The following is a 24,552-nucleotide window of genomic DNA, read 5'->3' as shown; positions in this document are numbered from 1 at the left end:
GGGCACCTGAGTGGCTCAGGTAGTGAAGCATCGGACTCTTGGTTTCAGCTCAGATACAGGTCATGATCTCAGGGTCCAAGGATGGAGCCCCAAGTGGGGCGCCACACTTGGCATGCTCCTCCCCTAACTCATTATCTCTCTCAAATAAATAAAATCTTAAAACAAAAACAAGAAAAGAGGCTGTTACTGGGCACTACTGTAACTTTTGAACTTTTTAAAATATTTTGCTGCTTATCTCTTTTCCCTTCATAAAAGGGGAGGAATCATCTCTTACCATGCGAATTGTAACTTTAATCAAACTATTTAACATACTGACCTTGAGAATAAAATAAATAATTTATCAATATGAGAGAAACCTAAACCACGGTGAGTTTGTGATTTTTAATGTATAAGCTTAAGTTCTTTATTTGCATTTGTCTCCCAGCAATACTTTTCAGGATGACGATAATATATGTAGATAAGAAATCAGGGTGCTGAAATGAAAATCTTAGAACTTCAACACAAAAGTCCACCATCTGATATAATACTGATTATTTTGCATAGTAAGAGCATCGACATAAGGTGTTAAAACAAAGGGTATCCTGATACCTGCCCTGTCCTGTGGTCCCAGACTGGACGTACCCACAGTCAAGGTTTTATTATTATTATTAATTTTCCAGCCCATTAATAGGAAATAGACAAATAATATAAGAACCTCCTTGTACTTCTCCAGCCTATCTAAATTAGCAGCTAGCTTTTCATGGGAGATCATTTGAAAATGAACTGGGCTGTGGATCTTTTTAGAGTATGAAACATTCACTTTGCTTGAGTCAGAGCTGTCTCTGCTGCCTTCTTCTAATTCATTATAGATATAAATCTATGTCTCAAGTTTCCCAGACCTGAGAATGTTGCACATGTGACAAGGGAGGTAGAGACTGGATGGATGCTTTGCAAACTACTGAGTAAAAGTGATTGCTGGCAACCATCAGAAGCTGAAAGAGGCAAGGGAGGATCTTCTAGAAGCTTCAAGAGAGACCATGGCTCTGCCACTGTGATTTTAGGCTTCTGGGAAAAAATAAATGTCTCTTGTTTTAAGCCACCAAATCTGTGGACTTTGTTACTATAGCCCTAAAAAACTAGTAGAATGTGCTACAATGAAACACCTTCAGGCATAAAAAGGAATACACTACTGACATATAACAAAGCATGGATGAATTTGAAAATACTATATAGTAATAGAAAGAAATCAGACTCAAAAGATCACATATTGAATGATTTCAGTTATATGAAATGTCTGCCTTAAAAGCAGAAAGTAGATTAGCAGTTTTCGGGAGATGTGGATGAAAAGCAAGATTGTCTGCAAATGAGCAGAAAGGATATCTTTGAGGTGATCAAAATATTTTCAAATTGAATTGTTATAATGATTGCATGACTGCAAATTTACCAATTTCTATAATTTACTAATTAAAATTTCCATAATTTCTAAATTTACCAGTAATTTTTGAATGGTATACTTACATGAGTAAATGTTATGGTATGTAATATTGTAGCTCAATAAAGTTCTATTAAATAAAAAGGAAAAAAAGAGATGCTGTGAAGAACAATGAAGAAAGAAAATAAGTGAAAGTGTGATGGCCCTTGAGAATATAAACAAGAGTGATAACATTGGGGAAAAAAAAGAATCTTGAAATCCAGAATATTTCTTTTTTACCCTAGACATACTTTCCAGTTTTTCTTTTTAATTATTAAAAACATATGTTCCATTTTTATGTTCATACTGTAATTAGGGGAATAGATTGGGGAATTACCTGAGAGCAACAGGGAATTAATAACAGAATTTAAATTTAAATATTAAATAACAGAATTTAAATGTCTGTACAAGCAGATGACTCTGATCTCATTGGTCGCCAGCCTGGATCTCAGGTTCCTATAACTCACTTAAAGGAGTAATAGATAATCTCAAACAACTTTTGCTGCTTCTATAGGCATATTATAAATCTCAATTCTATTATAAAGACTTCACATTTTATATGTTTATGTACTTTTAGATGCAACTATATTAACTCCCTGTTGTGACAACATGTCTCTAGTGATTAGAGTTTCTAATGATATATGTTTTGATTAATAGAAAAGTGAGTAAATTACTGCTTGACACATGCTATTGTTTAATCAAAGATACTCTTAAAAACCTAATGTCTTATATGAGAAGAATTCAATGAGATTATGGTGGTAAATAATTTGGGAACAATTATTTTAATTTGCATCCAGCACTGCTTAATATGTCAAGTGTGTCAAACATATGCAGAAGGGGAAGGCAATTGGTAAGCAATAAATAGGGTGTTGGCAATATACTTGTACCAAAAATTTATGGAAACTGTTTATTAATCTTTTATAATTATTAAATTAAGTGTAATTGACAACATATAATCTAATGTGTATTTTCAAATATAATAATGTAAGCATAGACTGATTAATCTGCTTAAATAAAATGATTTATAAACAATCTAAGCAATGTTTATATTACCTTAATTTTTTGGATGAAGACTTGCAGAATGTAAACTAAAGTTCATGCATTTTCTGTGTTCAGTATTTTCTCTGTAAAATGAAAAGAAATCTTATCTTCAGGTACCACAAAATTGCTGCTATTTATAGTTTTATGTGGGATTTTCATAAAACATGTAAATAAAAGACAGTAATTTAAGCAATCTTAAATATGTTCATGAGACATTGTGAAATGAGTTCTATAGCACTCACTACAAAAAGGAATCAAGAGTATTTTACCCACTTACCATATATCTTTCATTATTTTGGACCTAGGCCTTTCCTTTATTATGTACCAATTTGCTGTAGTATCTGGAGCATAATAAGATCTCTTATATGTGATGAGACTGTTCTGGAATGGTGCATAAAAGCAACCACACATCAAGTCAGCTAGATAAACAGAGGGGAGTTTTCCCCAGCTTATCAATTTTAAATGTAAAGCATGATTTACATAAAATCCTTCATATTCTTTACTTTCCATGATTGTTTATATGATATACTCTTGTTCTTTAAAACAATAACTTTTGGTTATTTTTTATTAGCCTCTTCTTCTGATACAATCTGTAGGTTGGACACAAATATAAACTGTTTTCTATCTAATTATTTCCTTTTCAGCTATTTTGCATTTAATATATAATAAGTATACTTATATTAGGCCTGTTTAGCAAAACTCCATTCAGTTTTATAAAGATACATATTGGCCACATAGTTTTAAGTATATGTTGACATCATATATAACTACTTTTTTTTCAATTGAAGTATAGTTGACATATTATATTAGTTTTAGGTATATAATGTACTGATTCAACATTTATATACATTACAAAATGATCACCAGTGTCTAGTTATCATTTCACCATACATAATTATTACAATATTATTGACTATTTTTCCGTGTGCTATACTTTATATTCTTATAATTTATTTTTGTTATAACTGGAAATTATACTTCTGAATCCCATTTACCTCTTTCTCCTACCCCCTAAACCCCTATCTTCTGGCAACCACCAATTTTAAAATTATTCCCTGTATTTCTGAGTCTGCTTCTGTTTTGTTTTGTGTGCCCATTTTTTGTTTTTTGATTCAACATATAAATGAAATCATACAGTATTTATCTCTGACTTACTTCATTGCATAATATCCTCTAAGCCCATCTATGTTGTTGCAAATGGCAAGATTTCATTCATTTTTATAGCTGAGCAATATTCCTGTGTGTGTGCGTGTGTGTGTGTGTGTGTGTGTGTGTGTACACACCACATCTTCTTTATCTATTTACCTCTTCATGGGCACTTTAGGGTGGTTCTCTATCTTGGCTAAAGTAATACTGCTGCAATAAACATAAGGGTGCACATATTTTCTTTGGATAAATTAAGGGAGTTTTTATTTTCTTTGTATAAATACCTAGAATTAAAATTGATAGATCATATGGAGTTTTTACTCTAAATTTTTTGAAGAACCTCCTTGCCACTTTTCATAATGGCTGTGCCAATTTATACTCCCACCAAAAATGCATGAAGGTTCTTCTTTCTCCACATCCTTGCCAATATTTCTTATTTCTTCTCATTTTGACAGATGTGAGATGATATTTCATTATAGTTTTGATTTGCCTTTCCTGATGGCTAGACTAGGTATGAGCATCTTTTCATGTGTCTGTTGGCCATCTTTATGTCTTTGGAAAAATGCCCATTTTAAAATCAAGTTGTTTATTTACTTATTTACATTTGTTTTTGGTGTTGAGTTGTATGAGTTTCAATTATTAAAGCTTTCTAGCATAGTTTGAGATCTGGGATTGTGATACCTCCAGTTTTGTCCTTCTTTCTCAAGATCTCATTGGCTATTCTGAGTCTTCTCTGGTTCCATATAAATTTTAGGAGTTTTTTTGTCCTAATTCTGTGAAAAATACTATTGGTATTTTGATATTTTGCACCGAATCTGTAGATTGCCTTGGGTAGCATAGGCATTTTAATATTAATTCTTCCAAACCACAAACAGTATATCTTTCTATTTATTTTTGTTGTCTTCAATTTTTTTAAAATATTTATTTATTTATTTACTGGGGTGGGACATGCACATGAGTTGGGGAAGGAGCAGAGGGAGAGAATCTTCAAGCAGACTCCCCAGTGAGTGTGGAGCCCTACATGGAGCCAGGCATGGGGCTCAGTCCCACACCCCATGATGATATCATGACTTGAGCTGAGACCAAGAGTTGGATGCTCAACTGACTGAGACACCCAGGCACCCCTGTTGTCTTCAATTTCTTTTATCACAATGCCTTATAATTTTTCGAGTAGAGGTCTTTCACCTCCTTGGTTAAGTTTATTTCTAGGGTTTTTTTTAATGCAATTTTAAATGGGCTTTTGATAAATTTCTCTTTCCGGTAGTTCATTATTATTATACAAAAATGTAACAAATTTTTGTATATTAACTTTGTATCCTGCAACTGTGCTGTATTTATATTAGTTTTAATAGTTGTTTGGTGGCATCTTTAAGGTATTCTGTATATAGTATCATGTCAGCTACAAATGGTGACACTTTTACTTTTTCTTACCAGTTTGGATGCCTTTTATTTCTCTTTCTTGTCTGATTATTGTGGCTAGGATTAAAAGTGGTGAGAGTGGGAAATCTTGTCTTGTTTTCTGATCTTAAGAGAAATGCTTTTCACCACCGAGTGTGATATTAGCTGTTGGTTTGTCATATATGGCCTTTTTTTGTTGAGATATCCCTCCATACCCACTTTGTTGAGTTGTTTACTTTTTATCATGAATGGATACTTTACTTTGTCAAATGCTTTGTCTTCATCTATTGTGAGATGATTATATGATTTTTATTCTTTATTTTGTTTGTGTGGTCTATAATATCGATTCATGTATGTTAAGCAGTCCTTGTTCCTTGTCATAAATCCCACTTCATCATAATGTAGGATCCTTTCAATGTATTGTTGAATTTGGTTTCCTGATATTTTATTGAAGATTATTACATCTATATTCATCAAGGATATTAATCTGTAATTTTTTTTGTTTGCAGAGTCATTGTCTGATTTTGGTATCAGTAATGCCAGCCTCATAGAATGAATTTGGAATAATTCCTTTTTCCTCAATTTTTTGGAATAGTTTGAGAAGAATAGATAGTAACTCTTCTTTAAATGTTTGGTAGAGGGATCCCTGGGTGGCGCAGCGGCTTGGTGCCTGCCTTTGGCCCAGGGCGCGATCCTGGAGGCCCGGGATCGAGTCCCACATCGGGCTCCCGGTGCATGGAGCCTGCTTCTCCCTCGCCTATGTCTCTGCCTCTCTCTCTCTCTCTCTGTGACTATCATAAATAAATTAAAAATAAATAAATAAATAAATAAATGTTTGGTAGAATGTTGGCCTATGAAGTTATCTGGTACTGGACATTTGTTTGTTGGGAGTTTTTTGACTGCTGATTCAATTTTATGACTCTTAATAGGTCTGGTCAGGTTTTCCATTTCTTATTTCTCATTTCTTAAGGTAAGCCTGGATTGCTATAAACTTCCGTGTTAGAACTGTTTTTGCTGTATTTTATAAATTTTGAAATGTTGTGTTGCCATTTTCATTTGTCTCAAGGTATTTTTTTTTATTTCCTTTTCAATTTCTTCATTGACCCATTGGTTTTTGAGTACCATGTTGTTTGACCTTCATGTTTGTGTTTTTACCAGTTTTTTCTTGTAATTGACTTCTAGTTTCATACTAAAACACAATTTAACTCCAATCATTATGGTTACGGGGGCAATTCTGCACATGATAGAAACACAATTAGAAGAAATTAGATATAATAGTTGCTCTAAACATAGGGAGACCATTTCATAGAGTTATTGTGTAGGTAAAGCAGAAATTAGAGGTCATATTTTACATAATGTTGAAATATTTAAGGGTATTAATATCCGTAGAGAAAGTAAAGTTAATAAAACCACTTGGCAATGTGATTATAGTCTATAAATTGCTAATCTGATGTGCAGACAGCAGCTGTGTCACTTTGCTGGGGAGGTCAAGGAGCTGCAACTGCTTTTTTTCTGCCTGAAGGAGAAGGCAAATGGCCCGCTAGTCAACTGGCTTCAAAGATTTTATAAACAAACACTTTGTGTTTGAGAGAGAGAAAAAAAAGAAAGACATTCTAAGTTTGTGGTTTTTGGCTTATTGCATTAAAATACATAATTTTACAGCACAGTATGACTGAGAGCTCTAGAAAAGGATGTAATAATCATTTGGAAAATCATTATATGATCTCTGAGGTTTCATTCAAAAAGTTCTAAAAGTTCAACAAGTTCTAAAACTTCATGTCTTTTTGCTTTATTGTTCTATACATATATATATATATATTCTATACATAAGCAACTGCTTTTAAAATAAAAGCAACAATGCATCTATTATTGCTCCATCTTGAACATTATTCTCTTCCCAGTCCCTAGCAATTACAGTATAGCAAATTATTTACATTTCAGAACAACCCAGTAATAAGCATCGTATATTTTAGTTTTATTGTTAAGAACCTGAATACTAAATGGCAAAAGCAGGCACAGCATGTATTCTACCAGTGTGGTGTGCAACCTCTTTCTCATATGCTTTACTTTCCCTTTACACTTGCAAATTGGATAAATGCAGCCATAGGTGGTTTGACAGCTAATTAAATGTGAATTTGTGCATTTATATGTCAGCTTACTACCAGTATTTGTGGAAATAAGGTAGAAATTGTATAGAAAACTTTAAATTCAGTTACTTACAAATCTGATTTTACGATGCATACTAAAACATTCAAATTGGAATTTTTATTGTATATGTGCATGCATGTACATCTCTACGCACTTATTACCTGTTTGAAAGTATACTTTATGTATCTCACATAATAACAAATCTGTGGGGAGCAAATAATGTTAGTTTGGAAATAAATTTGAAGGTCCTAGCTTTTTTATTATTCTTAGACTTCGTGTTTTGTAAAATTCTCATGGAAGGAACATACTGTTGGGCTTTTAGAAAACTTAGATTCCTGAGAAAACATCATTTTGACGATAGTGGAGTTCCATTATATTGGGTTAGTCACAGACACAGTGAGTAATAATCCAGCCTTCTGAATTATGATGGAAGATTCATGGGACCTTTGGACAGTGTAAGTATTAAAATATACTGTAAAACTTATCCCTAATTCAACAAAATATTTTCAATTTCAAACAGCCTGTACTTTACTGTGTTCTATACATCCTGGATTTCCCTGTAAAGTTGATCATAAAGTATATGGAAAATATAGGTAACATAAGGTAATCATAAAAAGAGAAGTAGAAGTCTAAAATAAGGCATCAATTAGGACAACACAGGTGTATAATATAAATCCAATATAAACAAAAAAAAGGACTTTAAGTTTGGTTCTAAATTTTGGAAATTAAAATGCAAAGAGAAACAGCAGGTTAATAATGCACAATGACAACAAAATATAAAGAAACCAGTTATTCATCTTAAGGTGAAAATTAATTTTTTTTCTTGAAGTTACCTGTAAGAAGAACATCATTGTAATTAGCAATGCCTTTAACAGCAGGATTATAATAAACATCAAAGTTTGTCTTCTAACTTCCCTCAAAAAAATGTTAATGAGATTCCCATTTTGTTCAACAAAAACATTACCCTGAGGGGAAGCCATATAAGGCAAAATCAGGCTGTCTGCTGGTCGGGTTAAATTATTTGGTAGCTGTTTACTGAATATATAATTTCTTCATAAATACTATTATTTTGCAAATATTTTATGTTGTATACAAATATATTCACAATAATTTGTTAATTTCTGAACTGATTTTAGTTAAATGGTTCCCAAAATTGCCTTTCAGAAACCACTCGTGATTTGGATGATATTTCCTATCTTGCCTTATCCTGGAGGGCAGTATTCGGTCCTAACCAGGCAACTATCACATACTTTTAGCTAAAAAGAGATTCAGGAAGAGACATGCTTCCCAAGCAAAGCCTATGAGAAATTATGATGCTTGCTGAGACTTTTGTGACAGAGTTATACACTTTCCTCTTAAAAACAAATTCAGGGGCACTTGGGTGGCTCCGTTGGTTAAGCGTCTGCCTTCAGCTCAAGTCATGATCCCAGGATCCTGAAATATAGCCCCTCACCGGGGACTCCCGGCTCAGCAGGGAACCTGCTTCTCCCTGTCCCCTCTGCTGGTGCTCTCCCTCCCCCCTCTCTCTCACAGATAAATAAACAAAATCTTTAAAAAAATATTTAGATTTTAGATGTGTATCTTTTTGACGTATTACCGTTAATTTATTAGCACCATATTGCACCTGAAAATAACTCTCTCTCTATTTTAATTTAATTTAATTTAATTTTATTTTATTTTATTTTATTTTATTATTTATTTATTTTTTTAACTCTCTCTTAATGTAGGACAAAGGCACCGTGGGTTCTAATGTTACTTTTGGCAATCCACTAGAAACATTCAACAGATTACTGTTAATTTATGTAAATCAGTACATTCCCTTTTGTCTTCAGATTTTTTTTGTATTTTCTGTTAATTTATGTTCAAAAATTTAATACTTATAATGCAGTGTATACACAGGGATAAAAATTTAAAGGGTAAAATGCAGTCAGAATACAAAGTAAATACTTTTCTGTTTCTTCACCACTCAGTTGTCCACTGCAGGGGCAAAAATTGTTAAGACATTGTGTATGCATTCAAAAATTTTCTGTGCATCTACAAGCAAATATGTTTATATTTTCTTTATGACACATAGAATCATGTTGCACATTCTTTTTTTTACCAAGTTTTTTCACCAAAAAAATGTACCTTGGACATTTTTCCATACTATGAAAAAGGGTTGTTTCATTCGTTTAATGACTTTGTGATTTATGTAACTAATTCTCTATTAAAGTCTGGTTAACTGATCTAATCTTTTGCTACTGTATATAATTCTGCAATAAATAACCTCATATTTATGTTATGTTTTGTGCAATTGCGAGTACTCATAGGTATGTGTGTATGTATGTGTATTAGCTACTGTCATTTTTACACACACCTGCCATTTATATATATACACATACACATACCAATTTGTCTTCCCTAGTGATTATGCTAATTTGTTCTACCAGCAATGTATGATAATACTAATTTTCCTCTCCAACACAGTTTGTCATCAACCTTTTGAAACTTTGATAATCTGAGAGATTAAAACACTAATCAAATTTTTTTTATTTTGAATAACATTAAATTTTCCTATATGGAAGTCATTGAATTTCTTGGTTTGTAAACTAACTTTATATCCTTTGCCAAATTTTTTATTAGATTGTTAATCTCTACTAGTTTTTCTTATATTTTTAAAAATTAGTTGTGGAAATCAGCCCTTTTTGGTAAGTTGCACATTTTCACAAGTGTTTTGTTTGTTTCTTTACCTTGTGTAAGAAGTTTTTCTCCATAACAATTTTTATTTTTATTTTATTTTTATTTTTTTTCATAACGATTTTTACATTTTGATTCATTTGAGGTTAAGTTTAAATTTTCATTGGTTTTATCTTTGTGTGTGTTGCAGTTTACAGCATTTATTTGAAAGTCTTTTCCATTCCAAATTACTAAAAGAAACTTAAATGAGATTATCCTTTGTTTCCTTTTTCAACATTTATATCTTTGATATATCCGATAATAGTTTTGAATCAAGGTATGATGTATAGATAGATCAACTTATTTTCCCAGATGACTAGTGAGTTATTAGCATTATTTTAAAAATTGTTTACTTAGGGACTCTTGGGTGACTCAGCGGTTGAACATTTGAGCATGTGCCTTTGGCTCAGGGTGTGAACCTGGGTCCCGGGATCAAGTCCCACATCAGGGTCCCTATGAGGAACCTGCTTCTCTTTCTGCCTATGTCTCTGCCTCTCTCTCTTTCTTATGAATAAATAAATAAATCTTAAAAAAATAAAATTAAATTTTCTACTTGTATCCCATGGCTATGAAATCCCACTTTGATATAGGTCTACATTTTCTTATCCATTTCTTTCTTAGTTCCTTTTCATGTTATGATAGCACTATGATCCGTTGATTATTTGCATAATATTACATGATATCTATTATCTAGTAAGTGCAATTCCTACATCATCTACGATTACTAGTTGTTGTCATAATTTCTCTTATTTTCTAGTTTGTATTATTTATAAACTTTGAAATCAACTAATCTATTCTCTTCATAGAAAAAAATTATAGATGTTTTTATTGAGATATCAATGTATATACTAATTTGATTTATAATTAAAAATTTAATTTTATTTATTGTAGGTCTCTATTTTTTCCAACAATATGGTAGACTCTTCTCTTTTTATTTAAATATTCTTTCTGTTCCTCAAAGTTCCATTTTAAAGTTTCTTTATACCTCTATCACATATACCTCTATCCCATGTGTGATATGTGTACTCTTAGATATTATTCTGTTCTTAAAAAACAATATAGTAAGTAGAATTCTAAGGTGATCCACAATTACCCTCTACCTTGTGTAATCCCTCCTATATTTGCATTGAACCTGTGAATATGATGAGTTATCAATACCATGATTATATTACATTACATGGCAAGAGGGAGATTATCCTTGGGTGGACCTGATTTATCAGACGAGCCATTTAGAAACAACTTTCTCTAGCTGCTCATAGAAGATAAAGTCAGGTATTTGCAGCACCAGAAAGATTGGACACTATGTTACTGGCTTGAAGATGAACAGGGTCATCAAGTAATGACCTGTGGGTCAGCCTTAGGGACTGAGAGTGGTCTCTGGCCTACAGCCAGCAAGAAAACAGGGATTTCAATAAGATACGCAGAAGGAACAGAACTCTACTAATTACAAGTATGAGCTTGGACAAGTATTCTGAGCTTCAAATAAGAACGTACCAAGCTGACATCTTGATTTCAGTCTGATCAGAGCATCCAGTTGTGCTGTGCCAGACTGACAAGCAGAACTATGTGCTAATAAATAGGTGCTTGATAAGCCACTAAATTTGTGTTAATTTGTTATGCTTCAATAGAAAACAAATACAGGAGCGTATATCCATTTTATCTTCTAACAGGCTGTTATTTGTTACTCATTTTCTTTATTTTTCTGCCATAGCATTTCATTTAATCACCTCATAATTAGCCAAAGGGGGAACAATATCAGTTTTTGTTCTTTAGTTTTTCAGGCAAACAAGTATAGCATCTGCAAATAAGAATGGATTTCCCTTTTCTTTTCCATTTAATATTTTTTCTCTTCAACATTTCTGACTATAACTACAAAATAATTTCACCTTATAAAAGTAACTGCAGACATTCTTATACTAGACACTCCTGTCACTCCTATGTATGTTAGGTTTTTATAGGGAACGTCTGAAACTCTGCCTGAGAGCTCCCACTGGCTGTAGGAATGCTCTAGTCATTACACAGGCATGACATAAATGTTGAGAATTATTATTACGTCCTATTGCTGCTGTAACAAGTTACTTCAAACTTAGTGGCTTAACCAATACAAATGTATTATCTTACAGTTCTCTAGGTCAAAATCTGAAAGACTCACTGGGCTAAAAAGCAATGTATTAGCAATATTGTGTTCCTTTCTGGAGTCTCAGGGGTATAGGATTTCCTTGCCATTCTAGCTTATGGAGGCTGTCCGCATCCTTTGCTCTACTCTTTGCTCTAAGGGTAACAAAAGTTGGTCATGCCCTTCTGGCATCAGATCACTCTGACCTCATTTCTCCTGCCCTCTACTGATTTTAAGTCTCTGGTGATTATATTGGGTGTATAACGGAGGGTAATCTTATTTTAAGACCAGTTTATTAGCAACTTCAATTCCATCTGCATTCTTAATTGTCTTTGCCATGTAACCCGAGGTATTCATAGATTTGCGGATTAGGACATGGACATCTTGTGGTGGGGAACATTATTCTGCCTAGAATAAAGATGCATCCCAGCTTCCTTACCCCTGGATAGTACAGTTTGAAGATCTGATCTTCATTTCCCTCACAGATTACCAGTAGGAATGAACTTCAGTTGCACCCATTCATATATTCTGTGTTCTCAAATCTGTGCCTCAAATCCCTTTTTCCCCTTTATTGGAATGAAGGGCTTACCTAATATAATTAATAGCATATGTGACTTTAGGAAATACTCTTACAATGGAAATCTAGAACAAAATTACTTCCTGGTCCCATGATAACAAGAAATTGTTTATTGTAACTGGGGTGATGATTATGTGTAACATACGTAAACATCACCAATTATGAAGATTTTTACTTGAGCATGAGATACACAGGTGGAAGGGGATGCAGTTTCTGTAGTACACAAGGAACTTGAGAGTTAAGGGAGGAGTGGTAATTACAAGGATTGAAAGGTTGTTTGCCAGTTGTTAATGGCCATAGAAACTCTGAATGAAGAAAATAACAGCTCGGACATCAGCAGACTATCAATCCAGGGCACAGTGTGAAAGCTGAAAGGCTACTGTTGCTCAATTTAAAGAGACGCTCATCTACAGGCAGATGACACGCTATGATAGAAAACAGACTCAGGATTTGAAAGTAAAAGTAGTGGAATTATGAAGGAAGGTAAATTTAAATCTCTGGCTCCCAATCTAAAATCCTGTAGAAAAGAGAAGAACCAAGAGACCTGGGATTGGTATCAGAGGAAGTGCATGAGAACCTAGAATTCACAAATCTTCAGAATGTTCTGGATTGGCAGAAATGGCTCCTTTCCCCCTGCTAGAGGAATAGTGTTTCATTGCCTGGGAACTATGCAAATCTCTCATCTGAAAAAGATGCATGATTTTGCTTATTCTTTTCAAAATTTTCCACTGTCTCCCTTTGTCATTTCTACATTATGAGCAAGAGTGAAGGCTCAGTATCACCTGCCCATATCACAGTGTCCCTCTGTGAGAAGAAAAGCTATTCACCAAAGAACTAAAGAATGTGGTTAATATACTGGCAGGAACTGCAAAGTAAGGTCTAGGATGGTTCTTAACGAGGCTGGACTCATAAAGGAAAAAATATAAGAACGTAAGAGGGTGTTTATCAGTAAGGGAGGATTCTCTCATGACTCAAAACTGAACATATTGGCAAGGATTCCCGGAGTCCTAATATGCATCTGGAACGACTATTTGAAACTTGGAAATAATGTTTACAGTAAAGGAGTTGAAGCTGCTGTAACTCAGCGGAGTAGTGATTATCAGGTCAAATGGCTTTGAGACGTGGGCATGTTGGAATGAATTTGCGATCTAAGATCCGAAAACCTGGTGACCTGGAATGATTCCCAAGATCCACCAGAAAGCACACTCCTTCACAAGAAAGATGAGAAATGGACTAGTGAGGAAGGCATTAACATTCTCTGAGAAACTTAGTGGTGACTGTCCTCTGTGAGCAAGTACTGATTGCAGGATACAGGCTTTGAATTTGTCTGCGATGTTGGTGGGGACGTTAGGATTCAGGAGTAACAGAAGCCAGGTGTCTGCATATAACCATTAGAAGCAAGATGAATATAATAAAATAATAAACAGAAAAACCATAATGATAATCCATGTGGACTCCTGTCTCAGAGACAGGAGATCATGTAGTTGCTTATCAGAGGCAAAATAGCTGGGCAGTCAACTACATTGCTGTTTGATGTAAATAACCAGAAAAGACCAAGAGTAAATGACCGTGAAGGGGAGGTAGGCTGATGAATAATCACTGTCATTTAAAAGTTTTCCAGACTTTATTTCTCACCTTGAGCCCCTTGCTTTAACTGGAGGCCTGGTACCACTGAGGAAGTATCAAGAGGTCACAGCAAGTGCATACAATCACTGCTTTGACTCTTCTTTCAAGGGACCTGAGCCCATTTGTGAGAGTTTCCATCCATAAGAAAAAGAACAGATAGAACTTTCATATACTGTTGGATGCATATGAGTGGATATGAGTTGACATTAATATCAGGGGAACTAAAATAACACAATACTCTTTCCCAAAAAAACCCAGGCAACAGAATAAAGGCCTAAAACCCATCTTATCATAGGTCCAATGGGTCTACTGAAGAATCTTATCCTTTATTTCCCCAGATCTGATTTTATAATAGGAATAGTTATACTTAGCAACAGAACCTTCACATGAGTTCTCTGACTCATGAAGTAAAACCCATTATAATAATAATAATAATAATAATAATAATAATAAAAGATAACTGGAAATTCCTGAAACTGTCTCCTTTCCTTCACTTTAGACTGGGACAAAAATGGTAAATCAAAATTCTTTATTCCAGTTGGAATGGCAAGGATCAGTACCACGATCAGAGAAATAAAGGATATAAGGGTGGTAGGCATCATCATATCATTTAATTTATAGTTTTGATGTCTGTGGAAACCAAAAGAATCATATGCCGATAATATGGAACTAAATTTGACCAGTGATAGTCTGATGGTAGCTGCTGTCCAAAGTGAGCACCTTTTTATTTATTTATCTTTTTTTTAGAGAGAGAATGTGGGTGAGCGAGTGTGGGTGGGGTCAGGGATGGGCAGAGGTAGAGGTGGAGAGAGAGAATCTTAAGCAGGCTCCACCACGCCCAGCGCAGAGTCTGATGTGGGGCTCGATCTCATGACCCTGAAATCATGACCTGAGTTGAAATCAAGAGCCGGATGCTTAACTGATTGAGCCATCCAGGCACTCCACATAGTTTTATTTTTTAAACAAATAAAAAAAGAGATTAACTCAGACTCTGAAATTTGCTATGAATCTAGCAAATGTTCTCTTTATAATTCCCATGAGAAAAGAGAATCAAAAAGAGTTTTCTACCTGAGATATATAGAAAAACAAACAAAATCAACTTTTAAAATTTATTTAGTTTTTTATTTTTTTAAAGATTTATTTATTTATTTATGATAGACAGAGAGAGAGAGAGAGAGAGAGAGAGAGGGAGGTGGAGACACAGGAGGAGGGAGAAGCAGGCTCCATGCAGGGAGCCCGACGCAGGATTCGATCCGGGACTCCAGGATCGTGCCCTGGACCAAAGGCAGGTGCCAAACTGCTGAGCCACCCAGGGATCCCCTCAACTTTTAACTATAGAGAACTAACTGGTGGTTGCCAGATGGGAGGTGGATGGAGAGTGAGTGAAATAGAATAAGGAGATTAATAGGACACTTACCGTGATGAACACTGAGTAATGTATAGAATTGTCAATCATTATATTGTACACCTGATGCTAATAAACACTGTATGTTAATTATACCTCAATAAAAACAGTTTAAAAATAAGATGCATTTTATTTTTTTGTCCCAGATTATGGTAACTCTCCTTCTCTGCTATAAAGTTGCAGAGTTGCCACATGAACCTTATGGCCCAAAGTATACTATCTGGCCTTTTTCAGAGAAAGTTTGTTTCCTCTTTTCTAGTGTATGCTGGAACATCCTCTCTAAGGTAATAAGAAATTATTTCATCTTCCATGTCCATTAAAAGGAACACGAAGCTCTCAGAGCCTCTTGACATTTTGAAGGTAATATATATAACTCACTTAATCATACTACTTCAGCCCATTTATTAGGTGAATCATAAAGCTAAAAATTTTGAATGGGAACCGAGCGAGAGAGTGTTCTGCAGCACATTCACACTGATGTTCAGATGACTGCAATTTAGTCCAGATGACCCAGCAGATGCCAGAAGTATAAAAGGAATATAAGGGCAGAGCGTGCACTTTTGGCCAGCCTAAATAGGAGAGTTGCAGGGGCAGGATATACCCCGGGGTGTGATTCAAAGTCCTGCTGCTGCAGCAAAGACTCATTCATCATTTGAAAATCAGCTCCTGATAAGTTATTTGGCCCTAGCAGACGCTCTGTGTGACCTTCACATACGATTTGATTGTGTCCAGAGTTGGGCACCATGAGCTGCAGGTTGTAAGATCCATCATTTGAGTTGAGTATGAACAGCATCAATCTCTTATAAAATGGAATTGTTACACATATTCAGGATAAGGAGCAAGCAGGTTCCTTTTCAGAAATAAGACCAGACCATCATGACACCTATCCCTGTTATCTAGCCTCTGTTCGAGCTAATACCTGTAGACATCTGGGGAATTTCCTGTAACCAGAGGACGAGAAACCTGAGCCTGGTTCTCTGTACACTAAAGTGAACTGAAGGCAGACTGCCAATCCGATTTAACTGCACATAGTGGTGGCCTCAGAAGGCAATATGAGAGGAATTTGAAATGTTTTAACTGGTCACCAACTTGATAAGGAGAAAGAAGTGGCCAAAGTTATACACAATGACTCCCAAATACCAGGAAATTGCCCCATTGGATTGTTAGCTGCCAAAAAATGACGAGGTCTTGGAGGTGTGATGATAAGACCCTTAGAATTTAGGACACAGTGTGGAGATCTTAGTGTCTCTTGTCAGTGCTCATCAGACATGAACTTTTCAGCTGTGGAAGTAACTAATTGGAATTTCACGCTGCAGAGACATGGTAGGTCCACCATATATGTCAAGAGCAGAATCTACTGCTGAGCCTTTGATAAGGTTCTGTTCCTTAGGAGACCAACCAGCTCTTGGTTTCAAGTTGATTTTGTTAGCCGCCTTCTATCCTGCAGAAAGCAGTAATTCATCTTTACAGGGATTGATAGACATTTTGGACTTAGCTTTGCCTTCTTATCTGACATGACAGCAGTGCTGTGTGAAACCCTTAAAGTCTCTGACTTATTGCCGTGGAGTGTTACAAAAGACTATCTTGGATAAAGAGGCTACTTTATAACAAGGAAGATCCAGTGGTTGGCTTGTGTCTTTGGGATTCATTTTTTTCATTTAAACATTAGAACATTTTCTTTATGACTTTATATGGAAGGTGGCAGCCTGAAAGAACATTTTAGCTTATTCTCAGAGGTGCACGTAAGGAGTGACACTTTGCATAATTGAGCAAGTCTTATATATACTCTGAGCCAATGGTCTTTATATGTTGCTATGATTTCAACAATTAAACCATACTGCGCCATAATAAAATTTAAAAGATAGTATTACGTCTGCCTCCCCTAACCGTTGATCCCACGAATACGCATTTGGAAAATACACATGGGAGTCAGGTTTCCTGAATTAGAGGTTCTAGTTCTTGGAGAGCAGATGCTCCAACCAGGTGGTAGCAGCGGCATAGCAAGGGTAGGAGGTGGAGGGGGACATGTGAATGGTTCATTCCTGACAGGAATATCCTTTACCACTGACACTGTTTAGAATGCTGGTGATTGTGGATAATAAAAAGTAACAAAAATTTTAATAGTTTGTTTTTGAATTCTATGCAATGCACTCTCTTCCTAGTACACATTCTAGATTTCCCCTCACATCTGGCCAGTGCTTTGTGTAGTTTTTCTTCTCATGTATTAACCCGGACTTCTATTCCCAAGTTTAGCCTCTGGTTGCTGTGTCCTTGTCAGGACATGGTCACAAATCCTTAACCTTGCTCCTTGCGATGCCCCTGGTCAACAGTAAAGTTTCCATTAAACCTGAAGCTGAGACTGACGTCTGATCATTTTGCAATGCCTCTGGACCAGCAAGCAAAAAAGCAAGTTTCTGTCAAGGGATTAATAGTTAGCTGTGGGTTTCATAAGGACATAGAGTTTGCTACTTCACAGTTAGGGGGCGAGAAGAATTATGTCGAAAAGTCAAGGCGCTCACTGAGTAGATGCCTCCTATTGTTTCATGTCCAGAAACAATAGGAGGCATGATTATTGTTAATCATCAACAGACCAATGTAGGAACCTTGTCCTGACAAGGACACAGCAACCAGCGGCTAAACTCCTCGGGAATAGAAGTCCGGGTTACTACATGAGAAGAAAAACTAGACAAAGCACTGGCTGGATGTGAGGGGGAAATCTGGAATGTGTCATAGAGAAGGGAGGTGATGTTTATAAATTCCAAATTTGGAACCGATGAGAGCAACGATGTCTGTAGATGTAGCTTCCTTCTTTACTCCGTAAGGTTTTTCTTTTGTTTTTAGTTAAGAAATTCTGGGGGCACCTGTATGGCTCAGTCGGTTGAGCACCTGCCTTCTGCTCAGGTCATGATCCTGAGGTCCTGGGACCAAGCCCCGCATCAGGCTCCCTGCTCGTCGGGGAGTTGCCTTCTCCCTCTGCCTTTCCCCCACTCATGCTCGCTCTCTTTCTCTCTCTCTCTCTCAAATAAAAAATAATCTTAAAAAAATAAATTCTGACTGGCTACTGCCTTGATAAATCAATGATAGAGTATAATAAATGTGTTACTGGGGCATGAGTGATCTCAGACATGCAAAGAATAGATTGTAAAAGAAATATCAGAACTAAACAGTTACATACACACTTTTTAGTGTAATCATTGAGACTTTCTATATCCACCTTGCTATAGGAGCATGCTCAGCCACAGGTGGACCAATAGACAAATCACCAAAGAGTTGTTGTGGTTAAAAGAGGCCCCCAACTAATGGCAGATAAGAACTGATTTGTAAATAACCCAACTGCCTTACTATGGCAAGCAGATTAATCCCCACTCCCACCCCAAGATTTACATATCCTAGTCCCTGGAAACTATGAATATATTGATACATGGGGGAGAAATTAAGGTTGCCAATGAAATGAAGGTTACTAATCAGTTGACCTAAAAAAGATTATCCTAGGTTATCCAGATAGGCCCCTGTAATGACACAGATCCTTTAAACATGAACAAGAGAGGCTGAAGGGTGAGTGTCAAGGTGATATGATATGAGAAAGACCAACCATTGCTGCCTTTGAGGACAAGAGGACACAGCAAAGGAATAGAGACAACTTCACGGGACAGATTCTCCCCTCTGCCACCAGAATTGGGAATACAGCCCTGTAAATACCTTGAGTAGAGTCCAGTGAAATGCATTTTGGACAGTTGACCTCCAAGACTGTGAGATGATAATTTTGTGTTGTTTAAAAGCCGCTGCGTTTGTAGTAATAAATTATGACAGCAACAGAGACGAAGAATATACTCTCCCTTCTTGCAGGACAAGCCTGAGGCTTGCAGATTATCTCCCATTGGTGTCATCGGGTAAAATTGATGATACTACTGATACTTCCCAGAATTACCTGCCAAATAAACTATTTACTTTTAAGTCCCAGTCTCAGGGGCTACTTCTGGGGCAATGTGCCCCAAAACATGAGTTGTTGTTTTTCTACCTTTAATGGAAGTATTTCTGTTGTTTCACCTAAATCCTGATGCAGGCTTTGTGGTTTGATTTCTTTGAGTCTTGCAATCTTAAATGTTCTGGCTGAAACAAATTGCTTCCATGGTAAAGAGGATGTTGCAAGTGAGAGTATATCCCCCCACTTCCTGACTGTCCCCCCATCTGTGGCATTGTGTGAGACATGATGGAGAGCAATTCTGGGAGTTGGAAATCCTTATTCTAAGATACAAAGAGCTGGTTAAACTTTAATATAAGTTGGAAGTCAGTGTGCCTACCGAGGTCATGGCCGTAATAGACCTGAAGGATGAAATCTAGATGTATTCTATTGGCTACTTATTGTATGCTTCAGTAAGGTTACTCTGTGTGTGCGTTTGTGTGTAAATTTTTACTGAAAAAGACCTGTCAGTAATGCTCTATAAAATTGCAAATCCTAAGAAAAGTCCAAGCATCCCTAACTGTATGTATAGAAAGTAGACTACAAAATAAAGATTCTCCAAGAATCATCTGTTTTCAACGTATATCTGGTCATGAAGTAATGTGCATAAGAAAAAATTTCCCAGAGAGTAGATTTAGGAAAAATGAAATAAAATGCCCTGAAAAATATGGCAGTGATCTGTGCTGTTTCTTCTTTTTCTTTTTAGATCTGTCCATTTAGTCATCATGTTCACTTTCCAATACAATGAATGGGCTATGTCGCAGGGGGAAGGTTAATTACATCTGCCATTTATTCATTTGCTGCTGTACCAAGTGATCTATCAATAAATCTGTCTGTATATCATCATCATCTTCTTCACTCTGTCTTACCTTTGCTCTCTGGAAAACCTCTAAAATAGGTCATTTTTTTTATTTTTATTGCCTGAAAATGTAGGCTAATTTGGGTGTCATTCTGTTTGCATTTTAGTTGTTTCTGTAATACGTGATGATTATGTCAATAAGAAAAAAGAAAGGTCTGAGGAATTGGAGACAGGACGGGAGAAGAAAAATTAATTTCCCTTAAGCCTCATTTACTTCATAGTATTTGGCTACTCTAGGAATAATACAACATCAACTCCAGACTAAGATGCCAGGGAAGGACAAAAGATTTTTGCCGGTGTTTCCTTGATATATTGTTTTTTAGGGGATGTTTACTAAAGGGAGAATTCATTCAGCTTTATTTTTCTAGTCCAGTAGTATACTATAGGAGTTTTCACTTTATGCAATAATGATTGAAATTCAATTTTCCTTCATGTCTTGTGAGCATGTTTTGCTTTAAACTTCTCCTAGTAATGACTAAAACTTTTCTTTTAGAAAATTGAAAAACTGTAACATAACCTTTAAATGACAAATATAAAACCCTGGAAGATACATGCAGCATTCTATAACATATACCATTGTTTAGAATATTTTTCTACAAACTATATGTTAGTTATGTATAAAATATAATTAATATTACATATTTCACATTATCATCCATTGAATTGAATATTTTCATATCCATGATACTCATAGGTATCCATACCCAGTGCCATAGGTATCATGGATATGATATAGTTCCATCTACCTTATAGAACTTTTATGTTTTTCTTTAATTATATATTTCAAAAGCCAACGCAATGCCCAGGCATATAATGACACTTGTCAAAACTCTAGAGTGATTGTATCAGATAGAAAAAAACCTGCTAATTTCACAGTCTATCAGTAATTTTCCAGGCGGCTTCTTGGTCTAACATTTTCTGTAGCTTTGAATTCACTGGAGCCACCCACATAAAATTGCATGTTATATGAAATATGTACTTTTTTTATATAGTACATGGCATATAATATATAACATATTTATGTATATTATATTATACTATTAAATCCGATATAAATATGATTGTATTAAATCTGATTTGAGGAACTGAATGGGTTTAATTTAATAATTTATCCGATTTAATAGTGGGTCAATCCGCACATGAACTTAAGTTTCCCATCTGTTGGGGCACCTGGGTGGCTCAGTGGTTGAGCATCAGGTCATGATCCTGGGGTCTGGGATCAAGTCCCACATCGGGCTCCCCCCAGGGAGTCTGCTTCTCCCTTTTCCTGTGTCTCTGCCTCTCTCTATGTCTCTCATGAATGAATAAAAAAAAATCTTTTTTAAAAAGTTTCTCATTTATTTTTGTAGGTAATTATTCTAAGAACTATTTACCTAACTTCAAATTGCTAGCAAAAAAAAATAATAATAAAAATTTTAAAAAATCACTGTACTTTTTTTTTAAAGTAATCTCTGTACCCAGTGTGGGGTTCAAACTCAGGACCCTGAGATCAAGAGCTGCATGCTCTACTGACTAAGCCAGCCAAGTGCCCCATCACTGTACTTTTCAAAAGACTTTCCAAACTGAAAGGTAATATTGTTTAAGGTACAAAGTAGAATAATGAAAGGAAAACATTTCCTTTATATTTCAAAAAAAGTAGAAATTGGAAATCTTCCAATGTCTCTGAGTGGTAAAATGTGCAGGGTGCTTGTGTTTGTGTGTGTGTGTGAGAGAGAGGGAGAGAGCACATGTGTCTTTCTTTCAAGAGACTTCTTTGAAATGTAAGAGAAATTTGGTTCTATGAAAACAAGATTGGCAGATGTAAAAGCACTGGGTAAATATTGATGAAAATTTACATTGTTGGTTGAGAGGCTGCTGACTGTCTCAATTAGATTGATTTCTGAAATTTCTAAGTCTACGAAATTTTTGTTTAAATCAAATTGGTAGAAAAGCATAGACATAAAATTAGATAAACTTGGGACTGCTGTGGTTTCACGTAGAGGAGGCAGTGAGGATATAAAACTCTCTGTCATCTACTCATACTTTCTCTCTGCTCTTTCTCTGGCAATAAACATTTGTGAACACAAGACATGAAATTTGACTTTAAAGTGAGTGAAGAAAGCAGAACGATCCCTAATTCTCATGAAAGTCAGAGTAAAACTCGAGTACAACATGTCAGTTTGCCCTGAAGTTCTCTTTGAAATAGTTTTCCTTGTGGTTCTGAAGGGTTTCCCAGTTTGGTGCCCTATGTCTTGGCAAGTTATTTAAATCTTCCCAGTTTTTTAGGAACACACACATGCACATGCACAACCAGGAGTACGAATTTTCGGGTTTGAGCTCACTCACATTTTTGTTTGGATGTCTGAGGTGATGCTTGGGTTACCTGAGTTGAGAATGCTGGCTAATTGGGAAGCATTTCAGGCCATTTCTCTAACTTAAAAGATGAGACAGTAGGCTTCATATTGCGTTCCTTAAAAACAAACAAACAAACAAACAAACAAACAAGACAAAAACAAAACCTACCTCTTTCTCCATACACTATAAATCTGAGTGAGAATGCAATTTTTCTTATTTCATTTGGATCTCTCTGCAGTTACTTGTTTAGTTTTTAATTACTTGGCCAAATTCCCTCTGAATATTCTGGGTCAGGTTTACTCTGTTCATTTTTAAGGCCTCAACTTGTCTTAGAATGAATGATAAACTTCGACTTGATCTCTAAGGTCTATTCTAGTACTCACATTTTATGACTTTTACGTTTTGTTTTTTTTTTGTATATTTTTTTTATTGGAGTTCAATTTGCCAACATATGGTAAAATATCCAGTGCTCATCCCGTCAGGTGCCGCCCTCAGTGCCCGTCACCCAGTCACCCCATTCCCCCACCCACTTCCCCTTCCACTAACTACCCCCCTGTTTGTTTCCCAGAGTTTGGAGTCTCTCACGTGCTGTCACCCTCTTTGATATTTCCCACTCGTCTCTCCTTTCCCCTATAATCCCTTTCACTTTATTTTATATTCTTAAGTTTTTATATTACTTTATTTATTGGATAACAAAACAATACATATGACTGTAAAAGATACCATATTTCTCCAATGTCTAAACCAGTTTTTTCCTCTAAAATGTTGTTGTTTATTAATTTTTTGAGGGGATATTTTTAAATTTATATCAGTTGTTAAAGAACAGATATATTACTGCTTTACATGAAGGTTGTTGTTAACTATTCATGAATCCTTTCTATGCGATCTGATACTCCTAACATGGGATCGCCATCCAACACAGAGGCAAGGGAAGGAAATCCTGTTGCTCTCCTATATTTATATCTTTATTCCCCAGACACTTCTACATTATAATGAAGAAAATATTTTTAAAATCCACATTCTGTGGTCTTCTCTTCAGAGTTCAAAATACATTACCTTTTGTACAATCAGTAAAAACCAGACCCATTTCTTGTACCTTACAAATTGGTACTCCTATTATGTTCACTGTTTTAGAGGAATAAACTACCAGTGAATAATAAGGTAGGCATTCAGTTTTAGCCTTTAATAGTTAAGATTTAGCTCAACTATTGAATAGCTAGCTGTCTGTTAACAAGTTTCTTACTTTCTTTTTGCTTTGTTGTTTTATTCATAAATAGTGTTAAGGACGAGATGTATTTCAAGAGTTTTCTCCCTTATAAGGAGTAAATAAGTTAATTAATATAACGTACTTTGGCTGTTTCTGGGATATAGTAAGCATCCAGTAAATAACAGCATTGCTATTAACCTATTTGTCCTGTGGATTAAAGATGTACATTCTATTTTATAGATGTGCAAAGACATTACAGCTTTGTTTATTTTCTGCAACTAATGTTATTTTTTTTTACATGTCACCTTTCTAATCACCCATCCAAATAGAAAAACAAAAATAATATATAAATATTTGTTGCTTTTTAATTACTTTAAGTGTTAATTCTTTCTTTTTCATTTCTCACTTTAAATAGACTTACTTAAGGGCACCTGGGTGGCTTAGTTGGTTGAGTGTCTGCCGTCAGCTCAGGTCACGATCCTAAGGCCCTAGGATTGAGCCCTGCATTGGGCTCCCTGCTTAGCGGGGAGTCTGCTTATCCCTCTCTCTTTGCTCCCCACCACCTACAC

Source organism: Canis aureus, chromosome 13 (genome assembly GCF_053574225.1).
Source record: "Canis aureus isolate CA01 chromosome 13, VMU_Caureus_v.1.0, whole genome shotgun sequence".
NCBI classification, from domain to species: Eukaryota; Metazoa; Chordata; class Mammalia; order Carnivora; family Canidae; genus Canis; species Canis aureus.
This window is presented reverse-complemented; position numbering follows the sequence as displayed.